The following is an 11,853-nucleotide window of genomic DNA, read 5'->3' as shown; positions in this document are numbered from 1 at the left end:
AAACTAATTTCCAATCTTGTACATCCTCGTCACTCCCAACGAAAACCTCAACATCTTCAGCTCTGCTACCTCCAGCTCCACCTCCTGTCTTTTACTCAATGCCACTGTCTCTAATCCATACAACATCGCAGGTCTCACCACAGTCCTATAAACTTTCCCTTTCATTCTTGCAGATACTCTTCTATCACAAATCACTCCTGTCACTCTTCTCCACCCACTCCACCCTGCCTGCACTCTTTTCTTTACTTCCCTAACACACTCTCCATTACTTTGCACTGTTGACCCCAGGTACCTGAACTCCTCCACCTTCTCCACCTCTTCTCCCTGCAACCGCATCACTCCACTGCCCTCCCTCTCATTCACACACATGTACTCTGTCTTACTCCTACTGACTTTCATTCCCCTTCTCTCCAGCGCATATCTCCACCTCTCCAGGCTCTTCTCAACCTGCTCTCTACTCTCACCACAAATCACAATATCATCTGCAAACATCATAGTCCAGGGAGACTCCTGTCTGACCTCGTCCGTCAACCTGTCCATCACCACTGCAAACAGGAAAGGGCTCAGGGCCGATCCTTGATGCAGTCCAACCTTCACCCTGAACCAGTCTGTCGTACCTACTGCACACTTTACTGCCGTCACACTGTCCTCATACATGTCCTGCACCACCCTCACATACTTCTCTGACACACCTGACTTCCTCATACAATACCACAACTCCTCTCTCGGCACCCTGTCGTACGCTTTCTCTAAATCCACAAATACACAATGCAGCTCCTTCTGTCCTTCTCTATACTTCTCCATCAACATCCTCAAAGCAAATAAGGCATCTGTGGTGCTCTTCCTCGGCATGAAACAATACTGTTGCTCACAGATGGTCACCTCTTCTCTCAACCTGGCTTCCACTACTCTTTCCCATAACTTCATGGTGTGACTGATCAACTTAATTCCCCTGTAGTTACTGCAGGTCTGCACATCTCCCTTATGCTTAAAGATCGGTACCAGCACACTCCTTCTCCATTCCTCAGGCATCCTCTCCCCTTCCAGAATCCTGTTAAACAATCTGGTTAAAAACTCCACTGCCATCTCTCCTAAACATCTCCACGCTTCTACCGGTATGTCATCTGGTCCAACCGACTTTCCATTCTTCATCCTCTTAATCGCTGCTCTCACTTCCTCCTTACTAATCCTATCTACATCCTGCTTCACCAACTCCACATCCTCCAACCTTCTCTCTCTCTGATTTTCCTCATTCATCAGCTGCTCAAAATACTCCCTCCATCTTCTCAACACACTCTCCTCACTAGTCAACACATTTCCCTCTCCATCCTTTATTGCTCTAACTTGCAGTACATCCTTCCCAGCTCGGTCCCTCTGCTTGGCCAATCGGTATAAATCCTTTTCTCCTTCCTTAGTGTCCAACCTCTTATACAGTTCCTCATATGCCTTTTCCTTGGCTTTCGCCACATCCCTTTTAACCTGCTGCCGCATCTCCTTGTACTCCTGCCTACTTTTCTCATCACTCTGTCGATCCCACTTCTGTTTTGCCAACCTCTTTCCCCTAATGCTCTCCTGCACTTCCTCATTCCACCACCACGTCTCCTTGTCTTGCTTTCTATTTCCAGATGTCACTTTTCTAGCTGCCTCCCTCATCACTCCTGCAGTAGTTGCCCAATCATCCGGCACCTCTTCACCACCACCAAGCCCCTGTCTGACCTCTTCCCTGAACCTCACACTACACTCTTCCTCCTTCAGTTTCCACCATCTTATTCTTCTTTCAAACCTTACTTTCCTCCTCTTCTTCTTCGCCTCCAAAACCATCCTACAGACCACCATCCGATGCTGTCTAGCTACACTGTCCCCCGCCAACACCTTACAGTCTCCAATCTCCTTCAGGTTGCATCTCCTACACAGAGGATAATCCACCTGTGTGCACCTTCCTCCACTCTTATATGTCACCCTATGATCCTCCTTCTTCTTAAAATACGTGTTCACCACTGCCATTTCCATCCTTTTAGCAAAATCTACCACCATCTGCCCTTCCACATTCCTCTCCTTAAAACCATACCTACCCATCACCTCCTCATCACCTCTGTTCCTTTCACCTACATGCCCATTAAAGTCTGCCCCAATCACCAATCGTTCTTTCCTAGGAACACCATCTACCACTTCATCTAATTCACTCCAGAATCTTTCTTTCTCCTCCATCTCACAGCCAACTTATGGAGCATAGGCACTGATGACATTTATCATCATCCCTTCAACTTCCACCTTCACGATCATCAGACTATCAGAAACTCTCTTCACCTCCACTACACTCTTACTGTACGCTTCCTTCAGAATCACCCCTACACCATTTCTCTTCCCATCCACACCATGATAAAACAGTTTAAACCCACCTCCAATGTTCCTGGCCTTACTCCCTTTCCACTTGGTCTCCTGAACACACAACACATCTACCTTTCTCCTCTCCATCATATCAGCTATCTCTCTCCCTTTACCCGTCATAGTACCAACATTTAAAGTACCAACCCGAACCTCTACTCTCCTACACTGCTCCTTTTCCTGCCGTCTCTGTAGACGCCTTCCTCCTCTCCTTCTCCTCCTTCGGCCAACAGTAGCCCAATTTCCACCGGTACCCTGTTGGCTAACGATACCTGTGGCGGTCGTTGTTAACCCAGGCCTCGACCGATCCGGTATGAAATTCTCATTTGTGATCCGCATATTTGATTTGGCACATGTTTTACGCTGGATGCCCTTCCTAACGCAACCCTCCCCATTTACCCGGGCTTGGGACCGGCACTAAGAGTACACTGGCTTGTGCCCCCCTAATGGCTGGGTTACACTTTGGGACATGATGTTATATAAATAAATACACAAATTCTGAGTGTTAACCGCATCATGCAACACTGTCATGAAATAGTTTCCTGTAATAGAACTCATCCTATGACCCTGACACGCAATTCACTGTACAGAGTCTCACCATTTTGTCCCTGAGAAAGGAAGGTGGGTTAATTTATTGCATACTTTCTGTATGTTTCCTTGGTGTTCTTTGGTTTCCTCCTGGTTTCCTAAACTGCTTCCGGGTGTGAAAACCTATGTGAGTACCACACAGTCATTTCACAGAGTCCTGGATCTGGATAAAACATTGATAAAGAAGTTCCTAAAGATGAAGGAACAAGTGAATGAATTTGTCTAGTCAAAGTACACATTTAAATATCTTGATATTAAAATGAGCAAGAATTAACCAAATTCATTGTTTACTTTTGCTGTGGAGAACTGTTTAGAGAAACATTGGAAATAGGGAAATGTTGAAAGATTAGTCATTTGGTTAAGTGCCACACCTGAGGCAAGCTATCAGTGGCCTGATAGCAGGCACAGGAATGGAACCAGGATTGACAGAACAGGGAGAGATATTAAGTATTTGTTAAATTCTTTCCCAATATGCAATTTGTTAAGAGTATTGGAATTTTAATAGCATTTATAGGCTTGGATTTAAATTATAATTTTTTTTTTGACTGAGAATCTAGTGTGAAAATTTAAATTCGGCGACCTTCCCAGTTCCGCCCTCTGCTGGCGGAAAGGAGAAAAAGGTCTGCAGCGTCTCCTCCCCCACAGCTGGAGTGGAGCGGGATAAAGACTGGAAAACACACGCAAGCCTCGGAGCATCTCAGCATGCATCTCGCTCTGTATACCAGCAACAGAGCGTGAAAGTGGAGGAGAGCTGCACATACCTTCAGAGGACAATGAATGCCGGCTGATATCAGAGGTAAGAGGCGCGTCTATGGTGGAGAGTCTCAGTATTTCAAGGCCGGCCGACCACCGCTTTGTGCTCGCAATTTACAACATTTGGGGGGCAAATGGACGCAGATCTGCAGCCATTCCTGCTGGCGTGCGTGCACAATGGCAAAGCAAAATGCTTAGAGTCGAACTCCTTTACATCCGTTTAAGTAGATTAATCATTATTAGGAAAGGTGAAGGCACGCGCTCTAATCACCAACTCGCTGGGATTGTGGTCATTGTCTAAAGCATCGTGTCTTTTAGTTTGGAGCTGGATCAGGTAAAGCAAAATGATTTGCAGCCATTCGTGTTTAAATGCTTTTCTGATCATGGCAGCATGGTCCCGTTTGTTTTGTCATGAGCAATGCAACTTCACCATGCAAATCTGCGCACGAGCTCGCGCGTTCGTCTTGTCTAGCATTTATTTTATTTACGCCGCACTGTGTTTTGACTGCTCTTGGTGTAAACACGCTTCATGCACAGTTACCTATATAGACTAAAAGTGGGCGTTGTGACTGAGTAGGGACATTCAACCTGGATTTGAATTTCTGTCCAAAAGACACAACATGGATCTGCTTTGAAAGTCATATTGGTACATGTTGTTTTTCCCCCTTTCTTAATTTCCCTTTTTTGGCATTTAACAAAAAAATAATGACGTAATGAATCAGAGCACCTCACGTTAACAAAATACTAGACCAGTAAAGGCCATAAGCTTACATGCTCGCGCAATGTATTCCTAACCATGATGAGACACATAGTCTCGTGCTGATTTCCATGTACTGGTTTTAACTTTCCAGGGGGGGAGGTTGGGAGGGGTCCACCTCCGTCTGACCAGCTGCCAAAACACTAAACCCATCATCTAGACTGAATCATAAATGAAATTTTCTTGCGTTCACATGATGTGGTATTAGCAGTCATTTGTAAACCATTTCCGCTCTGCCAACGTGTACCAACTGGTTAAGATGGTCTTCATGGCTGTGCTTTGGCAGCTGGATTTTTCAGCTGTGTTTCTACAATAATAATAAACGTCTTGTGGCTATCTTTCTCATGTCCGCTCTTATATAAAAAAAAATAAATAAAAAAAAAGAGAGAGAGAGAGAGAGAGAGATGTATTTTCTTACTGATTGCTGACTGTGGGAAGGTTAATAGATGTTCTTTATTGAGTTTGTTTGGCCAGAGTAAAATGATCCTAGTCTAGTTGACTATAATACTATGTCATTATAGTACTTTTAGTCAGTCATAATTAACCTTGATTTGACCCGAGTATGTATTAATTTTGACGAACAAGGCTACTGTTTCTTTTCAACTTCGCTTGCGGAAAAGCAATGCAGATGCAATATACAGTGTTAAAGAAATCTACTGGAGGGCAGATCTCTGAACCATTGTACTGTACTCTGCAAATGCTACTTGCTCTTTAAAGCTTTTTTTCATATATATAAAAATATGTACATACAAGGTTTGTTTCATTAAATCATTTTTTTTCTCATTTAGAAATAGGTTTTTTATATATATATTTCCTATGATTGTGGCTAATGTGTATTTCTTCATGTTCTGAATGCATACATGATTTCTTGATTATCCCAATAGTTTTGCAACTCATGGGTAGCTAAATTTGTTCTCATTAAACAAAGACATTTTTTGAAAACAGATGGCTGTGCTCTTGGATGTTTTCAGTGGGTTTTATGCTTTTAGGAGCTTACAGCTTTTTTTTTTGTTTGTTTTTTTTGGAAGTAATGGAGACACGTCCAGACAAGTTTACAAGGTGAAGAATCTGTTGAAGTTTAGAGTTGGAGTAAAAGCTTTCAAATTAGTCTACTTTTGATGTTTAGTTTTCTCCTGAGAGAATGCGCAACACAACGGAGGGTGGGACAGCAGTCTTTTTTTTTTTTTTCTTTAAGACAAATGCTGGGTTATTTGTCCTGTTCCTGTTGTGTACTCTGCTGTAATTATTGCCAGAAGTGTGTTTGTGGTGAGCGCTGAGGTCAGCCTTCATTCAGACGGATGGGGTGTGTTTCCAGCTCATAGACAACTCATAATATTCTTTCATCAACTGGTCGTCTTTTCCTTTTGGCCAATTTTCGGCTTGTATGACCATGAGAAAATCGTTACCGCAAAATGCATGCTTACAATTTGGGGTGCTATTTACGGTGGTGTAAAAGTGTTAGCCCACTTCCTGATTTCTGATTTTTTTTGCTTGTTTGTCACACTTTAATGTTTCAGATCATCAAACTAATTAAAATATTAGTAAAAGATAACACAAGTGAACACAAAATGCAGTTTTTAAAATTAAGGTTTTTATTATTGAGGGGGAAAACAAAATCCAAAACTACATAGCCCTGTGTGAAAGTGTTTGCCCCCCTGTTAAAACTGTGGTTTATCACACCTGAGTTCAATTTCTTTCGCCACACCCAGGCCTGAATCTTTTAAATAGGACCTGCTTGACAAACTGAAGTAGACCAAAAGATCCTCAAAAGCTAGAGATCATGCTGAGATCCAAAGAAATTTAGAAACAAATGAGGAAGAAAGTAATTGAGATGTATTAGTCTGGAAAAAGTTATAAAGCCATTTCTAAAGCTTTGGGACTCTAGCAAACCACAGTGAGAGAAATTATTCACAAATGCCAAAAACATGGAACAGTGGAGTGGCCAGCTGACCAAAATTACCCCAAGAGCACAGCAACGACTCATCCAAAAGGTCACAAAAAACCCCACAACAACATCCAAAGAACTGCAGGCCTCACTTGCCTCAGTTAAGGTCAGTGTTTATGATGCCACCATAAGAAAGAGACTGGGCAAAAATGGTCTGCAAGGCAAAGTTCCAAGACAAAAGCTGCTGCTGAGCAATAATACCTTAAAGGCTTGTCTCAGTTTTGCCAGAAAACATCTTGATGAGCCCCAAAACTTTTGGGAAAATACTCTGTGGACCGAAGATACAAAAGTTGAACTTTTTGGAAGGTGTGTCCCATTATGTCTGGTGTAAAAATTACACTGAAAAAGAGCATCATACCAACAGTAACATATGGTGGTGGTAGTGAGATGCTTTGGGGCTGTTTTGCTGCTTCAGAACCTGGAAGACTTGCTGTGATAAATAGAACCATGAATTCTGCTGTTTACCAAAAAAAAACCTGAAGGAGAATGTCCGGCCATCTGTTTGTGACCTCAAACGAACTTGGATTTTGCAGCAGAACAATGATCCAAAACACACCAGCAAGTCCACCTCCAAATGGCTGAAGAAAAACAAAATGACTTTGGAGTGGCCTAGTCAAAGTCCTGACCCGAATCCTATTGAGATGCTGTAGCATGACCTTAAAAAGGCGGTTCATGCTCAAAAACCCGCCAATGTGGCTGAATTACAACAATTCTGCATAGATGAGTGACCAAAATCCCTAGACAGTGCTGTAACAGACTCATTGCAAGTTATCACAAACACTTGATTGCAGTTGTTGCTTCTAAGGGTGGCCCAAACAGTTTTACCAGGTTTAGGGGGCAAACGCTTTTTTTTACACAGGGCCATGTAGTTTTGGATTTTGTTTTCTCTCTAATAAAAACCTTCATTTGAAAAATGCATTTTGTGTTCACTTATTCTCTCTTACTAATATTTAAAATTAGTTTGATGATCTGAAAGTGTGACAAACATGCAAAAAAAAAAAAAAAAAAAGAAATCAGGAAGGGGACAAATGTTTGCCACATAGTTGGAAGTATTTTATAGAAGAATGTTTCTATCGCTGTAGCATTTAAATTTCCCTTTACTGGAGCTATAGGTCTTTTATTGTGTTATGAGTTATTAGATAAAGTGAGGTCTATATAACAACCATGGTTGGTGTGGAGAAACTCAAGCCCTGGCTTCCACACCATTGGACACCTTTTGGTGTGAATTGGAACACAGTCAGCCTGGTTTCGGTAATGCTGAATGCGTACAAATCCCCACAACTATGTTCAAAAATCCTTTCCAAAAGAGTGACGTCAAATGCAGACGGTTTTAGAATGGGCATGTTTGGTTTGATTGTCAGGTGTCCACCTACTTATAGCCATAGAGTGTCAGATTTTAATCACCCTTACATCTGAGAGTTGGCTGTAGACATGTAGCATTGATGAGTGTTGGTGTGTATGATGGAAGGAAAGCATTCCAAGTCGGTTCCCTGTAGATAGCAATGATTCATTAAATTAGAAGATTTATAGTCACCTAGACATGAAATGTAAAAGATTTTTTGGCCGATTTACTTATTTTCCATATTACAATTGAATATAATTTAAATCTTGTACATATCCTAGTTTAAAGTTTGTCAATGAGCTTTTCTGATTGAAGAGACGGTTATGATAGGGATAACTGATGTTAGTGATGCAGTAACTGACCGTTATGCCATGTTCTTCCTGCGGTAGCATTTTCTACCGGAGAGGGTGAAGATCTGAAATTGTACACCTTTTTAAGCACTTGTCTGTTTTGTTTAATGTTATCAGTTGGGCAGCTCCCTTTGTAACAAATTGCAACATAAGAGGCTGTTAAATCTATTTCCACATACTTTTCATACAGTTTACATGCTTAACAGTAGCTTTATTAGCATAATTACAACACAAAAATCTGGTCTGGTCATTCTTTACTCACCTGTCTCATCAGCAAAGTATCCCCAACCTCAGAACTGAAATCTGCTGGATGGGTGGTTTTTAATTATTTTGCTTGTTTTTAGTAGACTGTTGTGAGATGTAAATATTAGGAGATTAACAGCTATCGCTCAGTTTTAGATATTCAGATCAGCCCATCTGGAATCAACAATCACAACTTCCTGGTCAAAGTCCTGTCACATTTGTTTTCCATTCTTATATTTCATGTGAACAATACACTATTACAGTCAGCAGCTTTTGGATATTTTGCTATAAAAATAATATTCTCCATAGTGAAATGAAATGTCAAACAAGAGAACAGCATCTCGCTGTTACAAAACGCTTGCATAAAAGCCTACGTATTACATGTCTCATCTTCTCTCTTATATTTGCCTTATGTATTCGAGCGACTCGAGCCACTTCAACTTGTTTCAGAATCACCTTTATTTATTTTTTTTAATGCAAATTTTGCAAGCTGTTATGAGTTTTGCTAACACTCTGTAGTGTTGATTAAGTTAATGAGAAAGTTTTGTGCAGAGAATTAATGACGAGGGTTTTATACAAAATACTGTAAAGATGTATTTTATTTTATTTTTTTTACTTTTTTCGAGACAATATCTGATGAAGACCATTCCTGGCATGCATGTGTTTTCTGGTGTGTATTAACCTGCAGTGTTTTCTAGTGTTCTCAAAGATTGGCATCTCAGAATTGTCTGTGTCCTGCTTCCTGAATTTGCCCTCTTCTTTTTTTTTTTTTTTTTCTTCTCCCTTCTCCACTTTCTTTCCTGTCTAATGGGCTGCATTAGGAGAGTGTCTGGCATGGAGCACTGTACATTCTGGCTGAGACACGGAGAAATTTGAGATGATGACTACAGAGCAGCCGTTTTGAGCTGTATACCACCAGGGTAAACTTATCCGTGCCTGCTGAAAGCCATGACTCTCTGACTTCACACAGGCTGAATGCACTTCAATTAGAAGCACACAAAAGAAGGGTAATGGAGTCTTACTACAAACGTGTAAGCATTTGCCCTGTGTGTAACGCCAAGACACTGGAGTTCTTCAAATTCACTTTTTAGCAAATGTTGATTACTGCTTGCATCATCCAGCAGGAAGCTCTGTTATGACTTGTCTGTTTCTGATTTCCTGACTCTTATGTGGGGGGGTTTTGTCAGCTCTGCTCATAAATTCTTTAAGTTTAGCAGTTTTTTTTTAATCATTCATACACAGTAGCCACTTTACTGGTCAGGGTCGTTGTACTGAAGCCTGTCCAAGAAAAAATTTTTAATATTATAAAAACAAGTTGATTGACTATACTTGGGCAGGGCTTCAAAAGGCTCATCACAACCAATCGTGTTCTTTTTTTTCTATAACATTTCTATTGTGTGTGTATGTGTTTTTGTACCCGAACAACATGTTCATGCTATTTGTATGGTGGGTTCCTAATACAGTTGAAACTATCCAAATATGGCCTAGAAAGGCTTTGATAATTAACCTAGGAGGTATTGGCATTGTAGAAGAGGCAGACTGCTAAACTCTGCAGGGATAAGAGGCTGACTTCACTTCTGGGCAATCACTTGCAGCAAAATATTTAGCTTTTAATAGTCTTAACGTTAAAATCATTAATCAGGAAATAAGCAAAAATTAAACAAATACTGATCTCTTACTGCTCCACCAGCCATGCTTCCTTTTATGAACTTGTTCTCAGGCTTTTGATAAGATGCTCCAGGCATAGCAGATCAACAAAAGATCTAATCTTTTAAGATAACATTTAAGAGGAAATGAAACCTTTTAAAGTTTCATGCACCCAGATGTTCGTTAGAATTAGACATTTTAATTACAAGAAGACGATAAGAACATTTTCTGTTTTCTAGATTTTCACCAAGTTCAAAGTACCCAAAGTCAGCTAAACTAAATAAGCAAATGATTGTAGGGGGCTGAGGAATTTTCAATTAAATTTTCATTTTCTGACTAATTTGTTCTTTAAAAGCTGTGTATTTTTCTATTAAAAAAATTATTGCATATATCGATGCCTAAAAACCAGTTGTGTAGTGCTCACCAAACTCTATACACGAATAGGCATCAAGTGTTGAACTGAAGTTCCAAATGTAGTTATTTTTAATAACCACCATTTTGAAATTCATCAGAAAATCATGATTTGTGGTGCCCACAAACATTGCTTCAGATTTCTTTGTGCATTATATGTTCTAACCTTGGACTGAGTTTTCTGAGATGCCAACACCTGTTTGGATTGGCAGCTGTATTGTAACTGTCCATTTGTAAATGATCCTTTTCACTGTATAATGGTAGATTTAAAATAGTTTGGAGATGGCCTTATAACCCTTCCCAGATCATTGAGCAGCCAGAACTGCTTCCTAATTTTGTTTCATCCCGTCATCATGATGAACACCAAACTTTTGGATGTTTTGCTTTTATAAAGGTTGTCGCATTTTATAATGAAGGAATCTTTTCTTTTTTATTTATTGCTAATTATTATCTTATTAATTGTGGAAGTTTGAAGGATGGGGTTTTTAAAATAATTATAAAAATTTTTTTATGTGGGTTCTGAATTTTGTTTTGAAATATGCTGCTTTTTTTTTTGTTGTTGTCCCCTTAACTTTGTTTTTATATGTTGATTAGGATCACACAGTTGGTATTTAGCGATTTAAAGGAGGTTATACATTTTCCATAACTGAGCAATAAACATCTTTAGCCACTTGGTCCCATGGTGTTTTACGTGTAAGTGCATGTGGTTGGGATTTTTTTATAACTACTGAGATGGCCATATAAAACTCATAAACCTTTAAACTCCATGCACAAGGGTGTTTGCGTTTCTTTATCAAGGCTCATCAGAGTTTTATGTACAGTATATAGTACATAAAGCACATTTTTGTTTACGCTAAAATTGTAAGTAGCAAAGACAAGTGAGAAACATGAAATCTCAAACTCAGTATTTCATGTCTAAGCTCGTTATTTATAGAATGGCACTGTATAACAGTAATAGGTCTGATTGACACCATCTTGAACACTCATCTTAATTCGGCTGCACCCATTAGGGGTCTCCACAGCAGACAAAGGTGGGAAGTAACAAAGTACAAATACTTTGTTACTGTATTTAAGTAGCTTTTTCTGGTATCAGTGTTATTTTTGTAGACAACTTTTACTTTCACTCATTACATTTTTACACAAATATCTGTACTTTCTACTTCTTACATTTTCAAAACAGGCTGATTACTTTAGTTTGAATCTACTCATTTGGTAAAATGTCGTGTGGGTTTTTTTTTTTTTCCCCCCCTTTTATCGCTGCGTGCCGATCAACCGATTTCCTGCCATCTACCACTGGTGTATCATTTCCTGGCTCTTACACACCGCAGATGTAGACTAGTTTACGAAGCTCACAATTTGCAATACAGAAGGCAATAAGAACTTTGGGGTAATGTGGATGAGACAGAGGGAGTCAGTGATGTAAACCTGACTG

At 40.1% G+C, this 11,853-nt stretch overlaps 2 protein-coding genes across 6 annotated transcripts in view; both read left to right on the top strand.

Moving 5' to 3' along the window:
• The window catches only part of uxs1 (UDP-glucuronate decarboxylase 1), a 204,109-nt gene that overhangs the window by 99,827 nt on the left and 92,429 nt on the right, over nucleotides 1–11,853 (top strand). The window lies entirely within an intron of this gene.
• The window catches only part of st6gal2a (ST6 beta-galactosamide alpha-2,6-sialyltranferase 2a), a 37,728-nt gene continuing 29,389 nt past the window's right edge, over nucleotides 3,515–11,853 (top strand). For 3 of the 5 annotated variants that reach the window (XM_083535868.1, XM_083535869.1, XM_083535870.1), the window contains exon 1: nucleotides 3,515–3,769. The gene's annotated coding sequence lies outside the window, so the exon portion shown is untranslated. The remainder of the gene's footprint in view (nucleotides 3,770–11,853) is intronic. The other 2 variants (XM_083535867.1, XM_083535866.1) reach the window with 2 other exon arrangements.

The sequence above is a fragment of the Silurus aristotelis genome, assembly GCF_946808225.1.
Source record: "Silurus aristotelis genome assembly, chromosome: 3".
Taxonomy (NCBI): domain Eukaryota; kingdom Metazoa; phylum Chordata; class Actinopteri; order Siluriformes; family Siluridae; genus Silurus; species Silurus aristotelis.
The sequence above is the reverse complement of the archived record's forward strand: the minus strand, read 5'-3'. Positions and strand labels throughout refer to the sequence as shown.